We start from the raw sequence: 16223 nt of genomic DNA on the forward strand, positions 1-16223 counted from the left end.
GCAGCCTCCAGCTTTGAGCCCACTTCTGGGCTCACTCTCTGCAACCGGCTTCCCTGCTCTGATACCTGGGAGCTCTGCTGCCCTCAAGCACTCCTGGTCTCCCTGGGACCCCAAGGATCCTGAGACCACACTGTCCCATCGAGGGTTCCAACCCCTGCCCAACCGCCAGAGCAACATCCCTCACCAGAGCAGACTTCCAAAAATTCCGATTTTGTGCTCTGCTGCCCCTAGCACTTGGCAGTAGCTGGATGACAGAGGCTCCCTCCCCCCAGGGTTTATCTTCTTGCCTATCAACTTAGATTCACTTTTCTCTGCCTCCTACCTTGTGGAAAGTGGTCGCTTTTCTGTTTGTAGAGTTGCTGCTATTCTTTTCTTGGATCCATGCTTGAATTATCAGGTGTTCAAAATGGTTTGATAGCTCTCTAGCTAAATTCCTTCTGCCAGATGAAATGAAGGTGTCCTACTCCTCTGTCATCTTGGACTGTCTCTCTCTCTTCTCCTTTCTCCGGATTGCTTTGGGTATGGTGGGCATGTTAACAATATTAACTCTCTAGTTAATGAGCATGGCATATGCTTTCATTTATTTGTGTGATCTTCAAAATCTTTGACCCATACAATCACCCACCAACACGCACATATGCTCCCTTCCTTTTCCACCATGTGTTCAGTATACCAGGTCTTCCTCATTCTTGGTTACTTTTATTCCTAGTTTTTTTTCTTGATGCAAGTGTCAGTGGCATTACTTTCTTAATCTCTTTGTGAAAGTTGGTCATCAGTAGATAAAAATGCAAGTTGGGGCACTTGGGTGCCTCAGTCGATTAAGTGTCTGCCTTCAGGTCAGGTCATGATCCTGGAGTTCTGGGAAAAATTCTGGCATTGGAATCCTTGCTTAGCAGGGCGTCTGCATTTCCCTGACTCTCTGCTGCTCCCCCTGTTTATGCTCTCTCTCTCTCTGTCTCTCTCTGTGTCAAATACATACGTTCTTTAAAAAAAAAAAAAAGAGGGGCGCCTGGGTGACTCAGTGGGTTAAGCCGCTGCCTTCGGCTCAGGTCAGGATCTCAGGGTCCTGGGATCGAGTCCCGCATTGGGCGCTCTGCTCAGCAGGGAGCCTGCTTCCCCTCTCTCTCTCTGCCTGCCTCTCCATCTACTTGTGATTTCTCTCTGTCAAATAAATAAATAAAATCTTTAAAAAAAAAAAGAAATGCAACATGTCTCTGTATATGGACTTTGTATCCTGCAGCTATACTGAATTTATTTATTCTAATTTATTCAAATTTATTTATTTGTTAATAAAACAATTTTTTGGACTCCTTAGTGATTTCTACATACAGTATCATGTCATCTGCAAATAATGACCATTTTCTTTCCCTATTTAGGTTTTATACCTATTTTTGTTTTGTTTTGTTTTGTTTTGTTTGTCTAAATGGTTTAGCAAAGGCTTTCAATATGATGATGAATAAAAGTGGTAAGAGTGGGCATCTTTATGTTGTTCTTGCGGGTAGCAGGAAAGTTGTCAGCATTTCAGCCTCGAGTGTAACATAATGTCAGCTGTGGGCTTTTCATATAGGGCCTTTATTTGGTTGAGGTATGTTCCCTCAGTACCCAGATGGTGTAGAGTCTTTATCATAAATACATATTGAATCTTGTCAAGTGTTCTTTCCTCATCTATTGTAACAATCCTAGGATTTTTATCTTATATTTTGTTAAGGTGGTGTATGCTGTTGGTGGATGTGCAGATGTGGAATCATCCTTGCCTCCCTGGAATAAATCCCACTGGATCATGTTGTGTGATTTTCCTGATGGATTGTTGAATTGATGTTGCTGATAATTTGTTGAGTATTTTTTGCATCTCTGTTCATGAGGGATATTGGCTTTTCCTTTTTTTGTAGCATCCTTGTTTTGGTAGCAGGGTACTGCTGCCTTCATGAAATGAGTTTGGACATATGCCCTTCTCTCCTTTTTTAAAAGCAGTTTGGGAAGGGTTGGTATTAATTCTTCTACCATCTGGTTGAACTCCTCAGTGAAACTGTCTGGTCTTGGGCATCTGTTTCCTGGGAGGATTTGATTATCGAATCAATCTTTTTAGCAGTGATCAGTCTGTTCAGATTTATTTTTCCCTTCACGGTTCATTCTAGGTTGTTGTTAGGAAGTTTTCCATTACTTCTAGGTTGTCCAAGGTGTTGGCCTCTACTTGCTCATAGTACTCTGTGACGATCCTTTGTATTTTTGTGAGATTCCTTGTAATAGCTCATTTCTTTCTTTCTTTCTTTCTTTTTTAAGTTTTTCACATTTTTAATTTAAATTCAGTTAGCCAAGATATAATTTTTTTTTAAGATTTTTTTTTATTTATTTGACAGAGAGAAATCACAAGTAGATGGAGAGGCAGGCAGAGAGAGAGAAGCAGGCTTCCTGCTGAGCAGAGAGCCCGATGCGGGCCTCGATCCCAGGACCCTGAGATCATGACCTGAGCCGAAGGCAGCGGCTTAACCCACTGAGCCACCCAGGCGCCCGCCAAGATATAATTTTTGATGTAGTGGTCAATGTTTCATTAGTTGTACATAACACCCAGGCTTATTACCACATGTCCCCTCCTTAATACCCATCACCCAACTACCCCCCCCAACCTACCTTTCCTCTATTTTTTTTCTTATGATTAAGAGTTTCTCATGGTTTGTCTCCCTATCTGATTTCTTCCCATTCAGTTTTCCCTCCCTTCCCCTGTGGTCCTCCACTCTACTCCTTATGTTCCATGTATGAGTGAAACCATATGATCATTGTCTTTCTCTGCTTGATTGATTTCATTTAGCATAACCCCCTCCAGTTCCATCCATGTCAATGCAAATGGTAGGCATTCGTCCCTTCTGATGGCTGAATACGATTCTATGGTATGTATGTACCACATCTTCTTTATCCATTCCTCTGTTGAAGGACATCTCAGCTCCTTCCACAGTTTGGCTCTTGTGGGTATTGCTGCCATGAACACTGGGGAGCATGTGCCCCTTTGTTTCACTGCATCTGTATCTTTGGGGTAAATACCCAGGAGTGTAGTTTCTGGGTTGTAGGCCAGCTCTACTTTTAACTTTCTGAGGAACCTCCTTGCTGTTTTCCAGAGTGACTGCACCAGATTGCATTCCCACTAACAGTGTAAGAGGGGTCCCCTTTCATCACATCCTCACCAACAGTTGTTGCCTCCTGTGCTGTTAATTTTAGGCATCCTACCTGCTGGAAGGTGGTAGCTCATTGTGGTTTTGAATTCCCTGATGACAATTGATGTGGAGCATTTTTTCATGGACTCTTGGCCATTTGTGTGCCTTGTTTGGAGAAGTGTCTCTTCCTGTCTTCTGCCCATTTCTTGAGTGGTTTATTTGTTTCTTGGGTTTTGAGTTTGAGCAGTTCTTTGTAGATCTTGGACATCAGACCTTTATCTGTCATGTCATTTGCAAATATCTTCTCCCATTCTGTAGGTTGCCTTTTAGGTTGTTAATTGTTTCCTTTGCTGTGCAGAAGCTTTTTACCTTGATGAAGTCCCAATAGTTCATTTTTACTTTTATTTCTCTGGCCTTTAGAGGCATGTCTTGCAAGAAGTTGCAGTGCCCAAGGTTGCAGAGGTTGTTGTCTGTGTTCTCCTCTAGGATTTTTATGTGAGACAGGACTCAATTATCTTTCTTTCCTCATTATATTTGAGCCCTCTCATTTTCTAGCTAAAAGTTTGTCTGTTTGATTTAACTTTCCAAAAAAGGCAGCTCATATGTTCATTGTTCGCTTATCTTTTTAGTTTACATTGGATTTTTTTCCACTTTCCTTTTTGTTATTTCCTTCTATCTACTGATTTGGGGCTTTGCTTGTTTTTGTTTGTTTGTTTGTTTGTTTGTTTTGTTTTGTTTTTCCTTCTCCACTTCTTTCCCATGTATGTTAGGTTGGTTATTGGAGAGCTTTCAGATGGATTGATGAGTACCTGAATTTCTATGAACTTCCCCCTTAGAGCTACTTTGTGCTAAAGTTGCATCCCATAACTTTTCGTAGGTTCTCTTTTCATTTGTCTCAAGGTACTTATAAATTTTCTTTGGATTTCTTATTTGACTATTGGTTGTTTATTAGCATGTTGTTGAATTTCCACGTATTTGTGACTGTCCCATTTTCTTCTTGTGACTGATTTCTACTTTCATACTGTTGTGGTTGGACTAGATTTGAAGCAGAGTGTGAAGGGAGCACTCAGTTTAAAGGTTAGTTTCCTGGGGTATTTTCTGAGGGCAGACCATGACTTCAATGGGGGACAGAGGAAGGTTTTGTGAGACTGGTGGGGGCGGGAAGAGATGATCAATCCTTGTTAGAATTATTGATTACTACCATGCCAGCTGTGTACCACTGTTCTCACTGTAGCCCTGATGGACATCCAGGAGGTGCAGGGTGGCCTTCTCTAACAGAAAGGTGCCATGTGGGTTCATGGCATGGCCCCAAGTCATACACCAGGTTGTATGGTAAATTGGGGGATCAGAACCTGACTTTCTGTTGGAAGTGACAGGAACAGGGAATGGTGAGTTTCATGACAATAGCCAAGGTCCTGAATGACCCACTGGGTGTTGGCAGTGGGTGGGGAAGTGGGGCCTGTGGTCTGTCTCATCAGAACTTGTGGAATTCAGGGACACCCTTCTGTCTGTTGAGTTGTGTGGAGACAGATAGACAGCAGTCTCTGGCGAGCACGAGGGTCACAATAGACCGCCACCGGAAGGGCAGTGTGTGGTAGGAGTCCGTGCTCAGTTTGCATGAAAACAGATCAGGATCTAGTGACTGTGATTCCTAGCAGCAGCATGGGGAGAGGAGGGCGGTGGTGGTGCACACTTCCTAGGGTTGTAGTCAGCGCTAAACTGGAGTCCACTGAAGTGAACCGTGCCTGGCACAGAAGGTGCCCAGTCACTGTAGCTGTGGGCACTATGCCCATGGCACTTTCATGCCAGGGGCTCCCATGCTGCTGCCTCCTATTTTTTATCATCTTCATGGTAATGAGCTTCTGCTCTTGCCCCATGGTGCCCTGGGGTGTTGCCCTCCCTCCATCTGGCACTCGTCTTCTGCCTTGTGCAAACCAACGCCAGGGTAGCCTTCTCAAGAGGCAGCTCTGTCAGTCCCCTGATGGAACACTTCCATCGGTCCTCTGTGAGGTGAGGACGATACTCTGCTGTGGAAGGAGGCTGCAGGTCCCCAATCAGGAGAGCCACATCTACCTTTTCAGCCTGGCCTGCCCTCCCCTCAGTCCTCCTAGCGAAGCTGTCCCCACTTCCTCACGTGACAGCTGTGACCTTAAAAACCAATATTGTTTTGTGTTTCTCCATGCCTGAGTTCATCCATGTCATGTCTTTCAAACCTCTCCGTGGGTTCTCAGCAGTCCTGCAGGGCTGTCTGCTCAAAGAGGGGATGACCTCGGAGGGCCAGCCTTCCCTGCCATTGCCCTCTTCATGTCCCTGAGCCCTAGAGCCAGCTGCCCCACTGAGTGCTGAGGGACCCGAGCCAGCCCATCTTGAGCCCAGGCTGTGTCAGGGGTGTAGACTGATGTGTGCCAGGAGCGGTGGGCAGGTGGCATGGGCCAGGGGCAGGCAGTTTCTCTTTCTTATTCATTCCCTCCTCCCTCTCAGAGGTAGCCCAGAGCAGCCTCCACACCCCACATCATGAGACCCCTTGATCTGTGTCTCCAGCATTCAGCTGGGGAGCTTGGTGGCTTCCCGTTGCTTCTGTCTCCCATACCCGCACCCATGGCAATTCCTGGATCAGGGGAGGGCTCATACCCTTGTCTGTACTTGACCCTCTTCCTATCCCGCACAGAGCCCACCCACCACACCATTCCGTGGATGTGGTTGGAAGCAAGCTCTTCCACAGGAAATCTAGTAGCCAAATGGATCCAAGTAATGACCACTGAATTAGTGACCCAGGATAGAGAACCAACCAGCTCTGAAACCTGTCCCACACTCTGTGACCATCTCATACTAAAACAGAAACAGTAATAGCTTTCTGGATTATGACATAGCATCTTTCTCTACTTACATTCTCTTGAATGCATAGGTGCTGATCTTGGATGAAAAGGGACCATGGCTCCTGTGGGCTAGGATTAACAAGTAAAATATAAGAATTTAGTGAAATTTGGGGCGCCTGGGTGGCTCAGTGGGTTAAGCCGCTGCCTTCGGCTCAGGTCATGATCTCAGGGTCCTGGGATCGAGTCCCACATTGGGCTCTCTGCTCAGCAGGGAGCCTGCTTCCCTCTCTCTCTCTGCCTGCCTCTCTGCCTACTTGTGATTTCTCTCTGTCAAATAAATAAATAAAATCTTTAAAAAAAAAAAGAATTTAGTGAAATTTGAATTCGAGGCATAGAATAAATAAATATTGATGAGTAAATACTCCAAAGTACGGCATATGAACATTGTGTATCAAAGCTTTTTCAAATAGGTTACTGAAAGAAAAATCTTTTTTTATTGTTTATTTTAATGCCAGTCGAGTTAGCATACAGTATTATATTAGTTTCAGGTGTACAATAGCGTGAGTCAGTAATTCTATATATTACTCACTGCTCATCAAGAAAAGTGTACTTGGGGCGCCTGGTGGCTCAGTGGGTTAAGCCTCTGCCTTCGGCTCAGGTCATGATCCCAGGGTCCTGGGATCGAGCCCCGAGTCGGGCTCTCTGCTCAGCAAGGAGCCTGCTTCCTCCTTTCTCTCTCTCTGCCTGCCTCTCTGCCTACTTGTGATCTCTCTGTCAAATAAATAAATAAAATCTTTTAAAAAAAGAAAAGAAAAGTGTACTCTTAGTCCCCTTCATCTATTTCACTCATTCCCCCCCCCCCAACTCCCCTTTGGTAGCCATCAGTTTGTTCTTGTTAAGAATCTGTATTTTGGTTTGTCTCTTTTTTCTCCTTTATTTATGTGTGCTTGTTTCTTCAGTTCTACCAAGAGTGACATCACATGGTATTGTCTTTCTTTGACTGACCAATTTCACTTAGGATAATCCTCTCTAGATGCATCCGTGTGGCTGCAAATGGTAAGATTTCATTCTTTTTGTGGCTGAGTAATATTCCACTGTGCGTGTGTGTGTGTGCGTGTACACATATCTCTCATCTCATTTAGCACTTGATTCTCAAAGGACACTTGGGTTCTTCCATATTGTGATCTTGTAAATAATGCTGTAAGAAAATAATGCTGCAAGAATGTGCATGTATTATTTTGAGTAATCATTTTCATATACTTTGGGTAAACACCCAGTAGTGTGGTTGCTGGATCCTAGGGTAGCTTTATTTGTAACATCAGGAGGACCCCCTCCATACAGTTTTCCAGAGTAGCTGTAGCAGGTTGCTTTTCCAGCAACAGTGCACGAGGGTTCCTCTTTCCCACACCCTCCCAGAACCTGCTGCTCTTTGTGCTGTCGATGGGAGCCATTCTGACAGTATATGCTAATATCTCATTTTACTTTTGACTTGCCTTTTCCTGAGCTTGGGTGATGGTGAACATCTTTTCGTGGGACCGTTGGCCATCTGTATTTCTTCTTTGGAGAAGACCTGTCCAGGTCTTCGGACTATTTTTTAATTGGATTGTTTGTTTTTTAGTGTTGAGTTGTATCTACTCCACATATTTTGGACACTATCCCTTTACTGCATAGGATATTTGCAAATATCTTCTCCTTTTTAGTAGGTTGTCTTATTATTATTACTTCTTTCTTCCTAGTTCTTCAGCTGTGTGGAAACTTTTTATTTTTTATTATTTTTTAAAGATTTTATTTATTTATTTGACAGAGAGAAATCACAAGTAGATGGAGAGGCAGGCAGAGAGAGAGAGAGGGAAGCAGGCTCCCTGCTGAGCAGAGAGCCCGATGCGGGACTTGATCCCAGGACTCTGAGATCATGACCTGAGCCAAAGGCAGCGGCTTAACCCACTGAGCCACCCAGGCGCCCCAGGAAACTTTTTATTTTTATATAGTCCCAGATGTTTATTTTTGCTGTTATTTTCTTTGCCTCAGGAGACAGTCTAGAAAAATGTTGCTTTGGGGTGCCTGGGTGGCTCAGTGGGTTAAAGCCTCTGCCTTCAGCTCAGGTCATGATCTCGGAGTCCTGGGATCGAGCCCCACATCGGGCTCTCTGCTTGGCAGGGAGCCAGCTTCCCTTCCTCTCTCTGCCTGCCTCTCTGCCTACTTGTGATATCTCTCTGTCAAATAAATAAATAAAATCTAAAAAAAAAAAAAGAAAGAAAGAAAGAAAGAAAGAAAGAAAGAAAAATGTTGCTTTGGTCCATGTCAGGAAGTTACTGTCTGTGCCCTCTTGTAGAACTTTAATGATTTCAGGTCTTCCATTGAGGTCTTGAAACTGGTTTGAGTTTATGTATCTGTATGGTGTAAGGAAGCAGAGTACTTGCATTCTTCTGTGAGTAGCTGTCCAGTTTTCCCAACACCGTTTGTTGTAGAGACTGAGGGGTGCTGGAGGGGAGACAGATGGGGGATGGGGTAACTGGGTGATGGCCACACAATTGCTGGTTTATATCTGAGCTTTTCTCCTGTTCCCTGGGTCGCTGTGTGTATTCTTTTTTTTTTTTAAGATTTTATTTATTTATTTATTTGACAGACAGAGATCACAAGTAGGCAGAGAGGCAGGCAGAGAGAGAGAGAGGAGGAAGCAGGCTCCCTGCAGAGCAGAGAGCCCGATGCGGGGCTCGATCCCAGGACCCTGGGATCATGACCTGAGCCGAAGGCAGAGGCCTTAACCCACTGAGCCACCCAGGTGCCCCCGCTGTGTGTATTCTTGTGCCAGTATCACATTGTTAGGATGACTACAGCTTGGTAGTATAACTTGAAATCTGGAATTGTGACTCCTCCAGCTTTGTTTTTCTTTCTCAACATTGCGTTGGCAGTTCAGTATCTTTGGTGGTTCCATATGGATTTTTAGGAGTGTTTGCTTGAGTTCTTTTTGTTTAACTGAATGTCAATGAGCCAACTTATTGTACATCATTAGTTTCGGATGTAGTGTTCAATAATACACCAGGTGTGTATAACCCCCAGTGCTCATTGCATCACGTGCCCTCCTTAATGCCCATCACCCAGTTACCCCATTCCCCATCCGTCTCCTCTCCAGCACCCCTCAGTTTGTTTCTGTAATGAAGAGTCTCTCATATTTTTCTCTTGCTCTGATGACTTCCCTTTCAGTTTTCCCTCCCTTACCATCTGATCCTCTGTGGTGCTTCTCCTATTTCACATATGAGTGAACCCATGTGCCGATTGTCTTTCTCTGATAGACTTACTTCGCTCAGCATAATGCCCACCAGTTCCAGCCAGGTGGATGTGATGGTAAGTCTTCATCCTCTCTGATGGCTGAATAATATTCCTTAGTAGATATGAACCATGTCTTCTTTATCCATTCATCTGTCTGTGGACATCTGGGCTCTTCCCATAATTTGGCTAGAGTGGATAATGCCACAATGAACATGGGGATGTACAGGCGTCACTACTTTTCACTCAATCTGTATCTTTGGGGTAAATACCTAGGAGTGTGAATACTGGATCATAGGGTAGCTCTGTTTTTGTTTTTAAGTTCTGGGCCATCTCCACGATGGATTCTATCTCGGGAGTTCTGATTCCCATGGGCCCCACTCCTATGGAGTTCACCCATTAGACACAATGGCTGTTTTATGGAGATTCCCCAGGGCAACACTGGACTAGCCAGTGTCTTCAGGGTGTGCCCCTATGCCATCTGATGTGGCTGAGGGGCCATGAGCTATTGTGAACCCAAACCAAGGTTTTGGCCGTGCTGTCTTGCTTGCACAGAAATAGCACTGTCTGGCTTAGGCCTTCACTACAACAGCTGAGCCAGCTTAGAGAGGTCCTTGCCCAGGACACTAGCCTCCTGACACTGTGAGGGCACGGCGAAGTCAGGCAATGCGACAAGGGTTTCTACATCAGGGTAGATGATGCAAGGTATTGTTTCCCACCAAACAATGCAAAAAACAGTTAAATGACAGAATAGTAAGTAGTTTAATGTACTATAATGGCAGTAGTATACTGTGTGGTATGGTATAGTACTATAATGACAATGTAGTATAATGGCAGTGATGGGAAAAGTGAACGATGGGGTCAGAAAGGGGAATGGGAGTTCCAAGAAGCAGGCTGGAGTCATCAGGAAGTAGGGGGTGTCTTGTGGAGGAAGGGACCAGGAGGCGTTCATGGGTTCCAACAGGGCAGCATCAGGGTATGTGTTCTGCCTCACCCATGACCCCTGGGGGCACTGGGGGTATTCTAGCTCCAGAGGATCTACAGAAATGCAAATTGGCCTGAGCAGAGCCTTCCTGGTCTGTCTTCTTGGTTCCTGGTGTGGCTCTTTCTCTGCTTCTGGAGGCTGTTGATTCTCCTTTGTTTTCTTCTGACCTACACTATTTTGCACTATTTTATTGGTGTGGATTCAGTGCTGGTAGTTGACACAAATTCTTCCTGAAAAGAAGTGGGACAGAAGCCATCCTCGTTTTCTAAGTCGACCTGAATAGATTCCATAGTCATAGCCCTTTCCCAGGCCCCTGGGCCTTCACGTGCTCTCCAAGTCCGAGATTTTAGGAATCATCTTCTATTATTAACAGGTTGGAAGAATTAGTTCAGTTTTTTAAAAAGTCAACGAAGTCACACTTTTCATCATCTCTGCCATGATCTGTAAACACTGAGTGAACAAGGTTTGACAGGATGAAGGAAGAATGATGGGCTTTGCAGTGGGGTTTGGGGCACTGTTTCCTCACTGCTGCCCCCGTGTGGCCACTCTCCAGATAGCACGTGGCCGAATGTGTTCCAATTTACAGGATTCAAGGGAGAATAAGACAGAAGGTCGGTCCCTAAATTCCTTAGCTCCTAAAAACCATGCTCTAATTTATGAGCAGTGTTCTACATCCAGTATCTCTTAACTAGATATTAAAGTTAGGGTCAGGGTCAAGTTACATACATTAACTATAGGACACCTTCTTATATGTCAATCTTACCCGTCTGAGGTGTTTTTAAAGAACACAATAGGAGAAGATATAGTCACCAAAGCACTGAGTACATGATCTGTCCCCAGAAACTGGTCACTACACACAATGATTGTTTCATCTTAGCTGAGGACCAGGAGCTAGGCCTGTAGGTACTTGGGAAGTAGCATCTGTGGCCAGCTGGCCATCTCCCGCCGACAGCCACACCCAGCTCAGCCCATCATCTGCTCTGCTCAAGGGCAACAAACAGACGGACCAGGTACAGGTGGGACTCCCTCCTGTCAGGCATGGCTTGCTTCCGACAGGTAGAGAAGTGGGCCAGTTCCCATGCTCATGACGTGTTCCTTTGGTTTCTCCATTTTCTGTCACCCTGGTCCTGAACCTTTAGCTCCTGGGAGAACTTGGGTTTGCGGATTTCTGCTGACATTTCGAAGTGTTGACATTTCAGACTGTGTTGCCTTTGTTCCTGTCCTGGGGCCGGAGATGAAGACAGGAAAAGTCATCCTACTCTGAAAGCAGCCAAAAGAAAGATCAAGTGTGCTCTGCCCTTGGTACCTCGGGTTTGAAAGCCATGGCCAACTAGGTACTTCATGTTCTACACAATCAGCTTTAGGGACTCATGGACACATGTGACATGAAATCGCCTGAAAGAAATCTCGTTACTGACATTTTGCCTTACAGAAGAGAGTTTAGGGACACCTCCCCTCATTCCCACTATCATTGCCAGTCTGGCCAAAGCCCAGTCACACTGACACAGGTAGCCACCCACGGGCACAGCTGTGACATCCTCCTGGAGCACTCCTGGTCCCCCTGCCCCCCGCTCTGGCAACCCTACACACCCCCAGTCCTCCTGAGCATCCCTACAGCTGTGATCACCCTCCTGGAGAATTCCCTGTCCCCCACCCCCAGTTCTGTCCAACCCTGCACACCCCCAATCTCCCTAGTGTCCCCTGTTGTGGCATTTGTCACACAAGGCTGTCATTTGTTGTCTCTCGAGCTGTCCTTTCTGCTTGGAGTAGATCTCTCTCACAGATGCCTGGTTGGATGACAGGTGGGTGAATGGTTATGGGGTCTTTTGCCCTGGAATAGCAGGCATCTTTCAAAACCCCGATGGGCAGGGGGAGTCTCTGTCCCTCCATGTGCCTTGGCGGAACCTAGTGTCCAGGACAAGGGACTCGGGAGTCCTCCCAGATAAAGTTTGTTCTATGAAGGTGGTTTCCTTCTGAGATCACTATGCAACCACATTGAGTGACTTTCCTGTGGGACAGAAAGCATGCTGCTGTATTGTATTCTCCTTGCACACTGGGGCTACCAAAGAGGAAACACATGCTCACCCTCAAAGTTCACACTTAGACCTCCGTTTCTGAGCATGACTACCATGGAAATGACAGTGCATTCCTGTTGTGCGGCAGACCTGTAGATGTGCCATTCAAGGTGTCCATAGAGGAGGATGGAGATGGTGTTCTGGCTAAAAGGTTGGAAGTCCTTGCCTCTGGGGGGTGAAGAAATTAGATTTGATCTGGAAGAAACTACATTCTACTCAAAGAAGGGGCACAATCCTAGGATCTTTGAGACCAGGGATTGGCACAGACTTTTCTGTAATGTCTTCTGTAAAGATTTTCTGTTAGGTGTTGCAGTCCACATGGTGTCTCTGACAATGACTGCGCTCTTGCCTTGTGGCTTGAAAGCAGCCACAGAATGTCCATAATCACTGTTCCAGATACACTTGATTGTGAGAAAATGGCGTGAGGTCCCATTTGGCCCAGGGTGGTAGTTTCCCACACCCCAGATCAGCAACATGATGGGTAAAGGGGGAGAGGACTCTTCTTTCCAGTGGCAGAGTGGGAAGACACTGGGATCTATCCTGCCCGACCCCGGTCCCTGTACTTGAATGGAAAGAAAGATGATAGTGAGATTGGCCAAAAAGGCTTCAGGAATTCCCTCCCTGACTCCATTTCTCTGTCAGCCTCAAGCTTCCCACATCATGTTTGTCTGTGGTTGAATTCAATGTAGGTATTGTTTGGCTGAGTCAGTCCCCACTGCCTTGTGGGTATATCTTGTGGGTTATATATCACACTGATGGTCGTCTTGTTCAGGCCAAAACCATGAGCACATTTAGGGTTCTCCTGAGTTAGCGGAGGATCTAGCATGTGTGGGCTTCAGGACGAGTCTGATTGAGCCCTCAGCAATGTTAAATGGAGCACCTGGCTTCCTGGGCCCTCTGTGGCACTGGCCTGGCCTAGACTACAAAAAGCCTAGCTTTTTCCATCTTCCTCTACCCTCTGTCAGCATCTGGGTTTCCTACCAACTGTGTCTTTGCAGACAAACTCTGAGATGTCCTATGTCTTGGGACTCCATTGACATCCCCGAGTCTCGTTATAACCATTGCCAGAGGTTTCTGTGGCCCTGGCATGACCTTTGTTCCCAGAATATGCCCCATGAAGAGTCCCATGAGAATCTGGGAGTCCAGGAAAGATCTGTGAGTACTGAGGCGATATTGCCAGGGAGGTTAATGGAGGGCTGCAGTCAGATGAGACATCAGGCTCCAGGTTTGTGGCCAGGGGGGCTGCTGATGTTGGCGGTGGCCTCAGGGGGACATGCAGTTTCTCCTCTTCTGAGGGTTCTGCACAGCTCTGAAGGGCACGGTTTCCTCCTGGGGTCAGGTGGACTCCTGGGGTGTGACTCAGAGGTCCCCAATCTGGGGTCTTCAGGGCCAGGACTCTGAGGATGGAAGCCTGAGAACCCAACCCAGGGTTGCGTTTCGGGCCAAGGGGCAGGAGGCCTCACCAGCTGGTGCTGAGGCAGGCCCCCCAGGGGTCTGAGGAGAGGGAGGTTTGGTAGGCATTTGGAGGAGATCCAGGCCATGCGTGCACCCAGCATTTAGCGTGCTCTCTCACAGGCTTCAGTCTGCGACCAGCTGGAACCCTGGGCCAGGCCCAGGTGGCTCCCATGAAGGCCCCCATTGCCAGGAGCGAGTTCTCCTGGGGATTCCAGCCAATTCTCACGAGCTTTCAGCCCAAATCAATATCAGTTTGGGCCAAAAGCTCGTGAGAATTGGCTGGTGTTGGGCGGTGATTTGGGCCCGGCACCCGCCAGATGTTGGGAGCACCTCCTTGCTAGGTGCATGTTGCAGCCATGAGGTCCACGAGCCAGGCCCACGTGGCTCCCCTAAGTGCCCCCGCGGAGGCAAGTTCCCTGGGTCTGTGATGTGGGAGGGTGTGAGCCTGAGTGTCAGGCTCTGGGTTTGTGGTTCAAGGGGTCACAGTAGGTTGGGGTGGCCTGAGGGAGCATGCAGGTTTCTCTGGGTATGAAAGTTTTGCGCAGCTCCCAATGGCACAGTTGCCTCCTGGGTGGCAGGTAGAATCCTGTGGTATGGCTCAGGGGTCCCCAGTCTGGAGGGTTCGGGGGATAGTCCCTAACCCAAAACCTAACCTAGGGTTTGGGTTAGGGACTAGGGGCATGTCAGACCCGACCTGCTAGTGCTGAGTCTGGCACCCCAGGAGGCTGAGTAGAGGGAGGTTTTGGCCATGCGTGCGCCTGGCTTTTAGAGGCCTTTCTTGCAGAGTTTGGGCCGTGACCACTTGGGACCTCGGGCCAGGCCCTGTCGGCTGCCTGAAGGTCCAGGTAGCCGGAAAGGAGTTTGCTGGGTGTTCTCATGACCTCAATTCTCAAGAGCTTTCTGCCCAAATCAATATCGATTTGGGCAGAAAGCCCGGCATTGTGCAGTGATTCAGGTCACACTTGTGCCCGCTGTTGAGAGCAGTTTCTGGCTAGGTGTGTGTTGCCACCATCTGGGAACTTGGGCCGGGAACACCCAGTTTCATGAGCAGTGAAGACAGAAGGACAGTCTTTGGGAATTCTCCTGGATTGAGGCATGCTGGTGGCTTCAAGGGGTTTGGTGTTAGGAATCCTAGGGTGAATTTCGTGCCTGACACTGTGAGTCAGGTTATCCCACAGGTTTTCTGTTTCCTCCTTAGGAAATTGCCGGCAGGTAATGTTCTTAAAGTAGAACCCTCCTGCACTGTCGGTGGGCGTGTGGGCTGCTGCAGCCACTCTAGAAAAGAGTATGGTTGTTCTCCCAAAGGCTAAAAACTGAACAACCCTAGGATCCAGCAATTGCACTCCTAGGGATTTCCCCAAAGGACACAAAAATGCACATTCAGTGGGGTACAAACACCGTGATGTTTATAGCAGCATTATCAACCATAGCGAAATGATGGAGGGAGTCCCAATGTCCATTCACTGAAGAATAGAGAAAGAAGATGTGGGAGATTTATATCTATTTCTATATCTATATCTATACACAATGGAATAGGACCCAGCTTCAAAAAGAAGGAAATCTTACCATCTGCAAGGATGTGGTTGGATCTAGAGTGGATTAAGCTAAGCAAAAATCAGTAGGACAAGACCAATACCCTATGACTTGACTTAAGGAATTTCAGAAAGAAAACAGATGAACAGAGTGAGGGGCCAGAGATAAACCAATGAGGAACAGACTCCACCTTAGAGCACAAACTGAGGGTTGCTAGAGGGCTGGGGTGTGGAGGGAAGGGTTCAATGGGTGACGGTTATTAGGGAGGCACTTGTGATGAGCTCTGGGTGTTCTATGCAGGTGAGAAATCATGAAATCCTACCCCTGAAGCAAAGGAATGATCGCTGCATGGAAACGAATTGGAATTGAAGTCAATGAAGGAAGGCAGAAGACCCTGTGCTGCTTCATGAAGAGCGAGGTAAAATGGAGTGATTTTCACTCTCCTATTCTGTAGATGATCATTTTCAAATACACCGAGGTAGGATACGCTAGTTTCTTGTTGCATAAGGAGCCCTCAGAAAGCTGCCAGGAAGATTCAGATCTCAGAGCTTGTACATGTTCCATTCACACGTTCCTCATAGTTTGCCCAGGTACAAAGGTAAGTGGAGAGAAATAGGACAGAAGAGGAAAGGAGGTGTTAAGCATTCAGGAGATAGCCTTTTCCCTTTCTCATGAAAGACTTGGGCCAGCGTAATTTTGGAAGAAGAAGGGGGGATCCCAGAGCTTTGAGGCAGATGGGAGTTCCAGGTCTGCCTAGAGCTGACTGGGGTCCTTGAGGTGAGCTGAGCTAAGGGCATGGCAGGCCCAATCTGCCAGTGCTGAGGTGCTAAGTTGAGGGCGGGGTCAGGCGGCATGTCAGGCTGAGGGTTCATAGCAAGAGGCCTGCACGGGTGGTGGTGTCCACAGGGGGGCATGCAGGTTTCTCCAGCTCTGAAGGGTTCTGCAC

The sequence above is a fragment of the Neovison vison genome, chromosome 1 (genome assembly GCF_020171115.1).
Source record: "Neovison vison isolate M4711 chromosome 1, ASM_NN_V1, whole genome shotgun sequence".
NCBI lineage: Eukaryota > Metazoa > Chordata > Mammalia > Carnivora > Mustelidae > Neogale > Neogale vison.